General features: G+C 44.1%; 1 pseudogene; it reads left to right on the forward strand.

Annotated features, from left to right (window-relative positions):
• Positions 1–4,290: 4,290 nt before the first annotated feature.
• On the forward strand, positions 4,291–13,209 carry LOC469728 (small ribosomal subunit protein uS17-like; annotated as a pseudogene).
• Positions 13,210–13,459: the final 250 nt, after the last annotated feature.

Below are 13,459 nucleotides of genomic sequence, written 5' to 3' on the forward strand. Positions count from 1 at the left end.
TTATATGGTTGTCACTTGGCTCCATTCTAATGCATCCTGGAGACCACTCTTCTCCATTCTAATGCACCCTGGAGACCACTACAATCTCTGTTACTTACTAGATGAAAAATCCTTTAATAATTCTCCATTGTCTATAAGATGAAAGTCAGGCCGGATGTAACGGCTCAAACCTGTAATCCTAGCTCTTTGGGAGGACAAGGCAGGAGCTGAAAAGTTCGAGACCGGCCTGGGCAACAGGGCAAAACCCCGTCTCTACAAAAAATACAAAAATTAGCCAGTGTGGTGGCACACGCCTGTGGCCCCAGCTATTCAGGAGGCTGAGTGGGGGGATCCCTTCACCCTGGGAGTTCAAGGCTGCAGTGAGCCATATTGCGTCACTGCACTCTAGCCTGGGCAACAGAGGAGACCCTTTTTCAAAAGAAAAAAACTGAAGAAATGAATATGTGAAAGAATGAATTAATTCATGAAAGAATAAAACTCATAGCATGGTGCAATGAAAGCTGGCGGTTATTGTACCTGCCTGTCCACAAAGCTTTCTCATGGCTTACAGAGTAGGAATGTGACACAGGGCTGGCCAATCAAAATGCCCCTTTCCCATCGTCATGTGATTCAACTAGGGTGGTCCTGTGACTGAAGCCACAGAAATCAGAGCTCCACCCTTGTATTTTTTCTTTTTTTTTTTTTTTGAGACAAAGTTTTGCTCTTGTTGCCCAGGCTGGAGTGCAATGCCACAATCTCGGCTCACTGCAACCTCTGCCTCCCATGTTCAAGCGATTCTCCTGCCTCAGCCTCCCGAGTAGCTGGGATTACAGGCATGTGCCACCACGCCTGGCTAATTTTGTATTTTTAGTGAGACAGGGTTTCTTCATGTTGGTCAGGCTGTTCTCGAACTCCCGACCTCAGGTGATCCACTCGCCTCAGTCTCCCAAAGTGCTGGGATTACAGGCGTGAGCCACCGCACCCGGCCCGCCCTTGTATTTTTTGTTTGGAGCTGTACAAGAGGCAATTTTGCCTCTGAAATCACAATAACAGAGGACTATGAAGTTGGGGCTGTCTGGTGAGGTGACTTATAGTTACAGCACTTTAGGGGGCCAAGGTGGGAGGATCCCTTGAGCTCAGGAGTTTGAGACAAGCCTGGGCAACATAGTGAGACTTTGTCTCAAATAAAATATAAAATAATAAAATATTAAAAATAAAACAAACAAAATAAAAAAGTTGGGGCTACAGGCAAAGACTTGCATATTAGAAGAGAATACAAATAAGCAAAGGAAAGAAAGTAAAAGAAATAGATGGCAGTTTGGAGTATGAGAGCCACTGAATCGCTATTACACCCTCTCTCAGGGTTCTCTTGATACCTTGAACTGCCTCAATGTGTGCCAAGCTAAATGATTCTCCCCTCCCCTTACTTTCCTAAAGCTTGAGAGTTTCTGTTTTGTTTTGTTTTCCCGAAGGATGCTAAGTCATTAATTCATTAGTTTTATCTTTACCCACTACAAACTAATGAGTCCTGTTTAATACTACTGCCATTCTGGTCTTTTCTTAGACACCCTTGTCCACTTTGCAAAATTTCCTCCTGTTACTTCCCAGTGTAAAAGCTCTACTGGAACAAACAGGCCTGAGTGTATCCTTGAGTCACCTTCCAGCTCTGTTCTTTGTTCTTTCTTGATCTACCTTCTGGGAATGTTCTTCCACTGTATCCCTTCTATTCCACTAATGACAAAACTACCCATTCTTCAAGACTGAGTTCAAATTTCACTTCCTTCTGAAGCCTTTCCAGCTCACTCAAGCCAGAAATAATCACTCTTTATTAAACGCTATAACCAGCATCATTTCTGTCTTTTCTTGTATTTTGGATAACTGTACACAACTGGACTCTTACCCATCCAGAGCCTTTTTCATTTTCTAGAATGTTTAGTAGAGTCCTGTGTACAGCAGTGCTCAATGAGTATTTGGTGAGCAAATATCCCTATAGGCATAAGTGATTGGTTTTTCAGGAACCAAACAAATCTTTCCAAAATGAAGATCATGAGATACATGACCTACTTCTAGAATCTGTGAAATCTTTTGATGATTCACCTGTAAGTGCTACCTTCCCACCTCACACACACATGTGTGTGCACAAATACACTTCCTTTCTGAGGGTAACAGTGTAGGAACCTCACCCCATAAAGAGTATGAGTGACTCACGCCTGTCATCCCAGCACTTTGGGAGGCCGAGGCTGGCGGATCACCTGAGCTTAAGAGTTCAAGACCAGCCTGAGCAACATGGTGAAACCCTGTTTCTACTAAAAATGCAAAAAATTAGCCGGGCGTGGTGGTGCCTGCCTGTGATGCCAGCTACTTGGGAGGCTGAGGCAGGAGAGCCGCTTGAACCCGGGAGACAGAGGTTGCAGTGAGTTGAGATCACACCACTGCACTCCAGCCTGGGCAACAGAGCGAGACTCTGTCACAGACACACAACAAAAAGAGTACATGTGAATTTAGAAAAACCGGAGGGTTTCCGTGGAAAATGTGGAAATTTTTTAGATAGAGAATTGTGCTTAAATATTTAGAGATGTGATAATACACATATAGTTTAGGGGGTCTTACCCGACACTTGGAAACACCAACCCTAAAAGAAGGCAATTGAGATAGGAGAGATTTTCACTGTGAAGGTGGATATACTTGTTTGCAGGCTTTTCTTACTCCAGGCACATGCATTTGGGAATTTTTAAAATGTGCTTCCAAAAGTCATTTCTGGAATCCTTTGGGAATCGGCTTGGCTTTCCTGTTGTTCAAGTGAATCCACATGGCTGTAACACCTCAGGCAAAATGTGAACTGAACACCATGCTGGCATGTCTGCAGAGCCATGAGTTTGAGAGCAGTCTTCTCGCTTTAGTGGTGGGGATAAATTAGGGAAACAGACCATGAGCAGAGAGAAGGCAAGACATTGGACAGGGTAGTTATTACAGCGATTACTTGCTTATAAAGCACATAGGGATAGGAATGAAGCGTGGCTGGCTTTCTGTCACCTAATGTAATATATCTGGAAGGTATGCCATCCAGTTCTCTCTTTCCAAGTTCACGGGGATGCTGACAACGTGTTGTCCCAGACCTACATGAAAGAAAAACCTCTGGCCTTATCCCAAACCCATTGCATACTTTTCCTTTTTTTTTAAAAAAAAAAAAAAAAAAGCATACAAACACATTTTCCAGCAGGGACACTTCAAAGCAATTGCTGATTCATTGATCCATTCATTTAGCAAACAATTATGGAGTGTCTATTATGTGCCAGACATCATGGTAGATGTTCAGGAAAATTAATAAAAATAAAATATGATCCCTGCTCTCCAAAGTTGCTCAGAGCTTTATAGGAAAGAAATACCAAGGAACACAATAACAATACAACAAAGTAATGATAATATCAATAATGACAGTGGGTAGCAATTATTAAAAATGTAACACATGCCAGTCATGAGGCTGACTGCATTTATACATTATTTAATAATTTTTTTTTTTTTTTGAGATGGGACTTCACTCTGTCACCCAAGCTAAAGTGCAGTGGTGCAATCTTGGCTCACTGCAGCCTCCATCTCCCATATTGAAGCAATCCTCCTGCCTCAGCCTCCCAAGTAGCTGAGATTACAGGCACATGCCACCATGCCTGGCTAACTTTTTTTTTTTTTAAGACGAAGTCTCGCTCTGTCACCAGGCTGGAGTGCAGTGGCAGGATCTCATCTCACTGCAAGCTTCGCCTCCCGGGTTCATGCCATTCTCCTGCCTCAGCCTCCCGAGTAGCTGGGACTACAGGTGCCCACCACCACACCCAGCTCATTTTTTGTATTTTTAGTAGAGACAGGGTTTCACTGTGTTAGCCAGGATGGTCTCGATCTCCTGACCTCGTGATCTGCCGCCTCGGCCCCCCAAAGTGTTGGGATTACAGGCGTGAGCCACTGCGCCCGGCCCATGCCCAGCTAATTTTTGTATTTTTAGTAGAGACAGGGTTTCGCCATATTGGCCAGGCTGGTCTTGAATCGTTGGCCTCAAGTGATCCACCTGCCTCAGCCTCCCAAAGTGCTGTGATTACAGGTTTGAGCCACCACGCCTAGTCTATGTTAATTATTACAATACACTATGAGTTTTACAGATGTGGAAACTGAGGCTTAGAGAAATTAAACAACTTATTGAAAATTAGAGAGGCAGTTAACTCTAGAACCAGGAAACCTAAGTTTATCTGCCTCTAGAGCTTATGATTTTAACTACTAGGTCAAAGAAAGCACAGAGAAAAGTGGGTATTGACTCCCTGGATCATGAACCGGATCTTAGAAATAAGCGGGAATTTGCCTGTGGAATCAAAAGAAGCTGGGCGGGGTAAATGCTGTGACCCTCCCTCTGAGGAGCCACTTGGACGGCCAGCGTGGATAACCACCTAGCATGGCTCAATCTCCACCATCTCTGAGTAGTGTGAGTCCCTAGGCCAGCACAAGAAGGCCTCTAGTGAAAACACCTTTGCAAAGATTCTAACAGTGAAAGAAGTGTAGCGTGGCTGATTCCACCTTGCTTCTAGTCTCACAGGCTGGCTGTCCCCACTCATTTCTGGGCATAGGCCAAGCTAACCATGGGAGAAATTTAGTCCATAATTTAACTTTAAAGCAATGATGATCATAGTCTCTCCCTAAAACTGATCCCCTCCTTGTTCTGGGACTGAAACTGCCTTTGTAAGACTAATGAAAGCCCACAAGATTAGGATTAGCCTGAATTCTGCTAAAATGGTAGATGTAGCTAAATGATAACCAGTCATGTGCCCTAGCCTGTTTTTCTGTAATCCCTTACTGCTCTGGAGTCACGTGGCCAGAGGTCACAAGATTTGTGAGTTCTCCAATTGTTCCCGTAGATAACATCACTATTGTGGAACCTAAGGTTGCTCTTTTGAGATGTTTTTCAGACTTTTGCATTCTAGCAACTGACGGACCCCACCCAGACCTGTGACTCCTGGCTCAGTCAGTCCTGTGGCCCCTATCCAGAGGCTGACTCAGCACACGGGTTCCCTTTCCATAGCCCTATGATTTCACTCTTCTTTTTTTTTTTTTTTGAGATGGAATCTCTCCCTGTCACCAAGGCTGGAGTGCAATCTCAGCTCACTGCAACCTCCGCCTCCCAGGTTTAAGCAATTCTCCTGCTTCAGCCTCCCAAGTAGCTGGGATTACAGGACGTGCCACCACGCCCAGCTAATTTTTTTTATCTTTAGTAGACATGGGGTTTCATCACGTTGGCCAGACTGGTCTCGAACTCCTGACCTCATGATCCGCCTGCCTTGGCCTCCCAAAGTGCTGGGATTACAGGTGTGAGACACGGCGCCTGGCCTTACAGTTCTTAGAGTCTGTTAAATTAAGTTTAGTCTAAATCTGCCTCCTTACATATCTAAAGTTCAGCCTAAAGGTTTATCTGTACATGGTGAACTATACCCTAAATGGAGGTGTAAATAGACTATAACCTACCCTTGTGCCAATCACTAAGTTTCAGTCAGTGAAGGATAGCAAACTGTTCCAACTGGGTTCAAAGAAGACAAACGCCGAACTGTAACCAATCCGCGGTTTCTGCACCTCACTTCCGTTTTCCTGCATGTCCTTTCCTTTTTCTGTCCATAAATCTTCCATCACATGGCTGTGGTAGAGGCTCTCTGAAGGCATTCTGGCTTGGGGGTTGCCTGACTCTCAAACTGTTCTTTGCTCAATTAAACTCTGTTAAACTTAATTTGTCTAAGATTTTTCTTTTAAAAAACCCCATAGACCAGATTATTGGCTACAGCTCTCTTGATAATCCTATTCCTCAATATGTAGACTGGAGAATGGGGCAGGCTACTTTTCAAATTTACTTAGATATGGCCAGGCATGTTGGCTCATGCCTGTAATCCCAGCACTTTGGGAGGCCAAGGCAGGCGGATCACTTGAGGCCAGGAGTTACAGACCAGCCTGGCCAACATGGTAAAACCCCATCTCTACTAAAAGCATAAAAATTAGCATGGCATGGTGGCGTGTGCCTATAATCCCAGCTACTCAGGAGGCTGAGGCACGAGAATCACTTGAACCCGGAAGGGTGGTCGGAGGTTGTAGTGAGCTGAGATTGCACCACTGCACTCTAGCACTCCAGCCTGGGCCACAGAGTGAGACTCCATCTCAAAAAAAAAAAAAAAAAGACATTTACTAAGGGAGGCTGGCTCTGGACTCACTGCCTATGGGTTAGCCCTGCTTCACGCACACAAAAGAGAAATGTACTTACTTAGATAGGAGTTTGTGGAACACACATAAAGCTTTACATTATCTCTATAGCCAAAGTAACAGAATCATTTTGGAACGATTCTTCTTGTATCTTTACGAAGACCTTTAATTCTCTATATCTTGTCAACTTTAGGCCCTCAAACTGACTCTGTCTTTAGTTTTCAATCCTTTGTGAAAGCTCACTTCTTTTAAAAAACTCTTCTGTAGTACTGAGCAAGGGAATCCCTCTCCAAAAGAATGACTTCCTTATTCAGAATATGAAGGAAAACATAAAGGAAGGAAAAAGCAGAAAAATGTAGGTTTTCAAAAATATCCATGCCTTACTTCAGGTATTTTATTCAACATTTGTTGGTTTCAAAAAAAAAAAAAATTTTTTTTTTTTTTACCATCACCCAGGCTGGGGTGTGGTGGCATGATCTTGGCTCACTGAACCTCTACCTCCCTGGTTGAGAGGATTCTCGTGTCTCAGCCTCCTGAGTAGCTGGGATTACAGGTGAGTGCCACCATGCCTGGCTAATTTTTTTTGTATTTTTAGTAGCAACAGGGTTTCACTATGTTGGCCAGGCTGGTCTAGAACTCCTGGCCTCAAGTGATCTGCCTGCCTTGGCATCCCAAAGTGCTGAGATTACAGGTGTGAGCCATCACGCCTGGCCATCATAAATCTTACTGATGGACTGGTTTCTCTCATACATTTGACAATCAAATAATAATAATAAAAAAAATGTGACAAGCTTTGAAAAAAAAGCCATATAAATACTAGGAGTATTCATCTTCTCTTGCTGCATAAGAAAGCGCTGCACACCTGGGCAGGGTGGCTTGTGCCTGTAAACCCAGCTACTCTGGAGGACAAGCCTGGAGGATCAATTGGGACCAGGAGTTCAAGATCAGCCTGAGAAACATAGCAAGATACTTCTGTCTCTTAAAAAAAAAAATTGAAAAAATTAGCTGGGCATGGTGACAGGCACCTGTAGTCCTAACTACTCAGGAGGCTGAGGCAAGAGGACTGCTTGAGGCCAGGAGTCTGAGACCAGCCTAGTCACATAGTGAGACCCCCATCTCTACCAAAAAATTAAAAATTAGCCAGGTGTGGTGGTGCATGCCCGTAAACTACTCAGGAAGCTGAGGTAAAAGGATGACTTGAGCCCAGGCATTGGAGGCTGTAGTGACCTACGATTGTACCACTGCACTCCAGCCTGGGCAACAGGGAGAGACCCTGACTCTAAAGAAAAAAGAAAAAAAAGTATCACCAATTTAGCAGCTGAAAATGATGCTCATAATATTAGCTCATAGGTCTGTAGGTCCAGAGAGGTTCAGCAGGGTCTCAGGCACAGGATAGCCAAAGGCAAAGGTCAGGGTGTTGGCTGGGGTTCGTTGTTATCTGGAGACTGGGGAAGAAACCATTCCAAGTTCAGCCTGGTTTTGGTAGAATTTGAGTTCTTGCAATTGATGTGCCGAAGTGCTTTTTTCCTTGGTAGCTGTCAGTAAGGGCTGTTCTTGGCTCCTCAAAGTTGCTTACATTTCTTCTCAGCAGCCTTTGCCATCTTCGAAGTCAGCCGTGGAGCATGGAGTCCTTCTCACTTTCTGAGTCTCTGTGATTTCGTCTTCGGCCCTCTTTTCTGCCCCCTTCTTCTATCAGCCAGAGAAAGTTCTCTGCTTTTCACGGTCCATTTGCGTAGATCAGGCCCACCGGAAAACCTTCCTCTCTTAAGGTAAACTGTGTCCTACAGAGCTGTATGTAAGAATTTAATAATGGGAGTGGTAGATTCCCGGATTCACAGACTCCAGAGATTAGGATATGGAATCGTGGGGGGCTGTTTTTAGAATTCTGCCTACCACATTAAGGTGTCAGTAAATAAAAGTACAGAATTTCCAGTTAAATATTAATTTCAAGAAAGCAACAAATATATATATTTTTTAGCCCGAGTATGTCTCATGCAATATTTGGGACATACATAAACATTTTTGTTGTTTACCTGAAATTCAAATTTAATTGGCCATTCTATATTTTTACCTGACAACTCTAATAAATACAATCCACTATTATCACATTTCTTTGCTTTAGTATGCCAGAAATGCTAATTTCCACAAGTGCAGAGACAATCATTTAATAATATTACATGTTCTAATGAATCCACTTTCACACAGAAACTAGTTTATATCTACTAATTCAAAAGTATTATTATTATTATTGAGATAAAGTCTCACTCTGTTGCCTAGGCTGGAATGCAGTGGCATGATCTTGACTTACTGCAACCTGCTTCCCAGGTTCAAGCAATTCTTCTGCCTCAGCCTCCTGAGTAGCTGGGATTACAAGCATGCCCCACCACACCTGGCTAATTTTTGTATTTTTAGTAGTGACAGGGTTTCACCATGTTGAACAGGCTGGTCTCAAACTCCTGACCTCAAGTGATCCACTCACCTCAGCCTCCCAAAGTACTGGGATTACAAGCATGAGCCACTGCGCCTGGCCAAAATTATTATATTTAAATGTAAAGGGAAGAAAACTGAACACTTTTGAATGCCCATTATGTACCAAGCACCAAACTAGACATGTAAAGAAGGGAAGGAAAAGGAGAGAGAGAGAGAGACTATGAATTATGGGCAAATATTCTTTTTTTTTTTTTTTAGACAGAATTTCACTCTTTTTGCCCAGGCTGGAGTGCAATGGCGCAATCTCAGTTCATTGCAACTCTGCCACCTGGGTTCAAGTAATTCTCCTGCCTCAGCCTCCTGAGTAGCTGGGATTACAGGCATGCGCCACCACGCCTGGCTAATTTTGTATTTTTAGTAGAGACAGGGTTTCTCCATGTTGCTCAGGCTGGTCATGAACTCCCGACCTCAGATGATCTGCCCGCCTTGGCCTCCCAAAGTGTTGGGATTACAGGCGTGAGCCACTGCACCCGGCCTAAATATTCTACTTTTTGCCTCACAATAGAATGAGCACAGAAAAACTGTATCAGTCAGATACTCCATCTCCATTTCAAAAACTGTTTTAATCATGTCTTTTTTTTAGTTTTTATTTTTTGTGTAGATGGGGCCTCACTGTGTTGCCCAGGCTGGTCTCGAACTCCTGGCCTCCAGCGATCCTTTTTTGTATGTTTGATCCTTTGACATCCTGGGGCCTTACTGACCCTGGAAAGAGGCCTCCTCTCAGGGCTAGCAAATTCCTAGAGGTAGAGAACATTTTGCCTCACAGCACACCTCACATGTGCAAACCAACCAAGCCAGAGCCCAGACTCCCAACCGCCTCCTTCCTCGGGCTCTCTCAAGGCTCTCGCACTCAGGGCCACTATCCACCATGTGTCCTGTTTACCTCAGGACCAGTTACCAAAACTAGGGGCCTCACCCCCAATCCCAAGGCCCACTGAAATTATTCAAACCAGCTGACCCGGAACCTGCTCAGCCTACTTACCCTGCCTAGCCTGTTCCTTCCAGCAGAACCACAGTAAAGTCTCTTGCCCCTGTTTACCCCTTGCTCCCTCTGTGTCCCGACAGACCCCAGTCCTTCCCCGTGTGGCCCTGTGTGGCCTGCTGTAGCCCCTGTTTCCAGGGATCTGTAAGTACAAATAACATCTTCCCTCTTGACAGTCGTTTCCATGTCTGCGTGCCTTACCATACCTGATTCAGACACATTTCAGGTATCCCTGAAACACCTTTAATGAAGTACCTAATTTATGCATATGGCTTTGAAAATCACTGGGCAGTAAGAAGGATTGAGAACACAAGGATAAATAAGACTCAAGCTTGGCTGTCAAATTTTTCAGCATTCTGGTCGGAGGGTATACTTCTGTCCACGTATAGCCCCAGGAAGTAAACGGTTTAGGTAGGGAGACAGAAGTGCTGGGACTGTATATTTCATGCTGCAAGTTTCCAGGCGGAAGCCTTGGTCCTTGAAGCAATGCCTTGATATTATCCTCCCGCTTCATCGCTTCCTTCTCACCCAAAAGCTGAAGACTGGACATCAGGCCTTCTGGAACATTGTCAAGTCTTCGCAACAGCAGGTCTCAGGGTTTTTTTCATTATAACCCATGGGAGAGGAATATAATAGTACATAGCGACTGTGTGCACATATACAAATACATAATCATATACAAATAGGAAACAAAAGCTTCCACAACAAAATTTACCCTTACACACTTTTTTTTTGAGATAGCCTCCCTCTGTTGCCCAGGCTGGAGCGCGGTGGTGCAATCTCAGCTCACTGCAACCTCTGCCTCCCGGGTTCAAATGATTCTCCTGCTTCAGCCTCCCAAGTAGCTGGGATTACAGGCATCTGCCACCATGTCCAGTTAATTTTTGTATTTCTAATAGAGACAGGGTTTCACCATGTTGGCCAGGCTGGTCTTGAACTCCTGACCTCAGATGATCCACCTGCCTCGGCCTCCCAAAGTGCTGAGATTACAGGAATGATCCACCGCGCCTGGCCCCCTTACACACTTTGGTATTTTCTCCTTGCTTATCCTTTCTTTTGTTCTATTTTGTCTGCTTTGTTATTTTTAATCTTGCTGATCCTAATCCACCAAATTGATTTCATGATTTACTAAGGGGTCAGGGAATAGAGTTTGAAAAACATTGCTCTGAATATTGTGGATGAGAGAAAAATGGTGGCTGCAGTTTTCTCTCTGAGCTGATGAACAATCCCAATTAGGAAAACAAAATTTTCAGAGTTTGAGGCCCAGTTATATTCATTGCCTTTATTCAATGCTGTCTTCCTTTACTAGCTCTCAAACAGAACTACCATTTTGAAGTTTTGTCCAAATGGTAAGCTCCTGCCAGAATTTTCATTTTAAGATGGAATAAAGGTGTGGAGGACTTTTTAGATTGATGACCTGGGAGAGGTTTAGGGGATCGTGTACAGAAACTTTCAGATTTTAACTATGTTTTGTAATGCTTTGTAAAGCATGTACCCATAACCTACCCGTAATGTAGGTTATGGGTACATGCTTACTAATTGTACTCTTCTCCATGCTTTTTATATGCCAGAATTGTTTCATAATAATAAAAAGAGAATGGCAAAAATGGGAAAGAAATATCAAACACATTCATATAATAAGGATGAGCTAGGAAAGGGGATGAGCCACCTGAAAAATAACTTTAGGCTGGGCGCGGTGGCTCATGCTTGTAATCTCAGCACTTTGGGAGGCCAAGTGGGGGTGGATCACCTGAGGTCAGGAGTTCCAGACCAGCCTGATCAACATCGTGAAACCCCTTCTCTAACAAAAATAGAAAAAAATTAGCTGGGTGTGGTGGTGGATGCCATTAATCACAGGTACTCAGGAGGCTGAGGCAGGAGAATCACTTCAACCCAGGAGACAGAGGTAGCAGTGAGCCGAGCTCACTACCCTCCAGCCTGGGTGACAGAGTGAGGCTGTGTCTCAAAAAAAAAAAAAAAGAATTTCATGTCTGGGCATGGTGGCTTACACCTCTAATCCCAGCACTTTGGGAGACTGAGGTGGGAGAACCGCTTGAGCACACGAGTTCATTCGAGACCAGCCTGGGCAATCAATGAGACCTTAGCTCTAGAAAAAAATATTTTTTTTAATTAGCCAGTTGTGGCGGTGCATTCCTATAGTCCCAGCTACTTGGGAGGCTGAGGTGGGAGGATTGCTTGAGCCTGGGAATTGGAGGTTGCCATGAGCTGAGATTGTGCCATTTTACTCCAGCCTGGGAGACAGAGTGAGACCCTGTCTCAAAAAATAATAATAATTAATGAATTATTTATTTATTTTGTAATTTTAGATTCACGGGGTACATGTGTAGGTTTATTACATGAGTCTATAGCTTGATGTTGAAGTTTGGGCTTCTAATGATCCAGTCGCCCAAGTAGTAATCGTAGTACCTGATAGGTAGTTTGCAAAAGAATTTTATATATGACATATCAAGTTGAAAACTTAAGACCCAAACTCCAGCTGCTTGGTAGGAACCAAAAGCTAATTCTTAGTTACTTTTCCCATGTTCGTTCCCATCCTCCTGCAAGATGTATACTAACCATAATAGCTAACATTTATTGAGTACATATTCTGTCTCAGACTACACAACTAGTGTCACCTACATCTTTTCATTTAATCCTCACAATAACCTTCAGGAGAAGACTCTGTTATTATCCCCACTTTAGAGATAAGAAAAACAGTATTAGGATGGCTAGGTAACTTGCAAAATGTTATACACCTAGTAAGAACAGGCGGAGCCAGAAATCCAAATCAAATTCCCTTAACCTCCAAAATCTAGTGTCTCACAGAAGACAATGAAGAAAGAAGTGTATGTTAGGGCATTTTCACATGGCTGATAAAGGAATACCCGAGACTGGGAAATTTATAAAGAAAAAGAGGTGTAATGGACTCACAGTTCCACGTGGCTGGGAGGCCTCACAATCATGGCAGAAGGTAAAAGTCACATCTTACATGGTGGCAGACAAGAGAGAATGAGAGCCAAGTGAAAGGACTTTCCTTTTATAAAACCGTCAGACCCTTTTTTCAGGCGGCCAGGAAGACGGCGGACATTCAGACAGACGGTGCCTACTAAAAGCAGCCGACCACCTTTCAAAACAAGAAGAGGGTCCTGCTGGGAGACACTGGCAGGAGAAGTCCCCGTTGTACGCCAAGAACATCAGTCTGGGCTTCAAGAGGCTATTGAGGGCGCCCACATTGACAAGAAATGCCCCTTCACTGGGAATGTCTCCATTCGAGGGTGGGTCCTCTCTGGCGTGGTGACCAAGACGAAGATGCAGAGGATCACTGTCATCTGCTGAGACTGCACTACATCTGCAAGTACAACCACTTCAAGAAGGGCCACAAGAATATGTCCGTACAACTCTCCCCCTGCTTCAGGGACATCCAGATCAGTGACATCGTCACAGTGGGTGAGTGCCGGCCCCTGAGCAAGATGGTGTGCTTCGATGTGCTCAAGGTCACCAAGGCCGCCAGCACCAAGAAGCAGTTCCAGGAGCTCTGAGGCTGGACATCAGCCTGCTCCCCACAACGAAATAAATTTATTTTCTCATTCCCAGGCAAAAAAACACAAAAAACAAAACACAAAAAACAAAACCATCAGATCTCATGAGACTTACTCACTACCACGAGATCAGTATGGGGGAAACCGTCCCTATGATTCAATTATCTCCCACTGGAGCCCTCCTATAACACGAGGGTATTAGGTGAGCTGTAATTCAAGATGAGATTTGGGTGGGGACACAGCCAAACCA

Source organism: Pan troglodytes, chromosome 1, assembly GCF_028858775.2.
Source record: "Pan troglodytes isolate AG18354 chromosome 1, NHGRI_mPanTro3-v2.0_pri, whole genome shotgun sequence".
Classification (NCBI taxonomy): Eukaryota; Metazoa; Chordata; class Mammalia; order Primates; family Hominidae; genus Pan; species Pan troglodytes.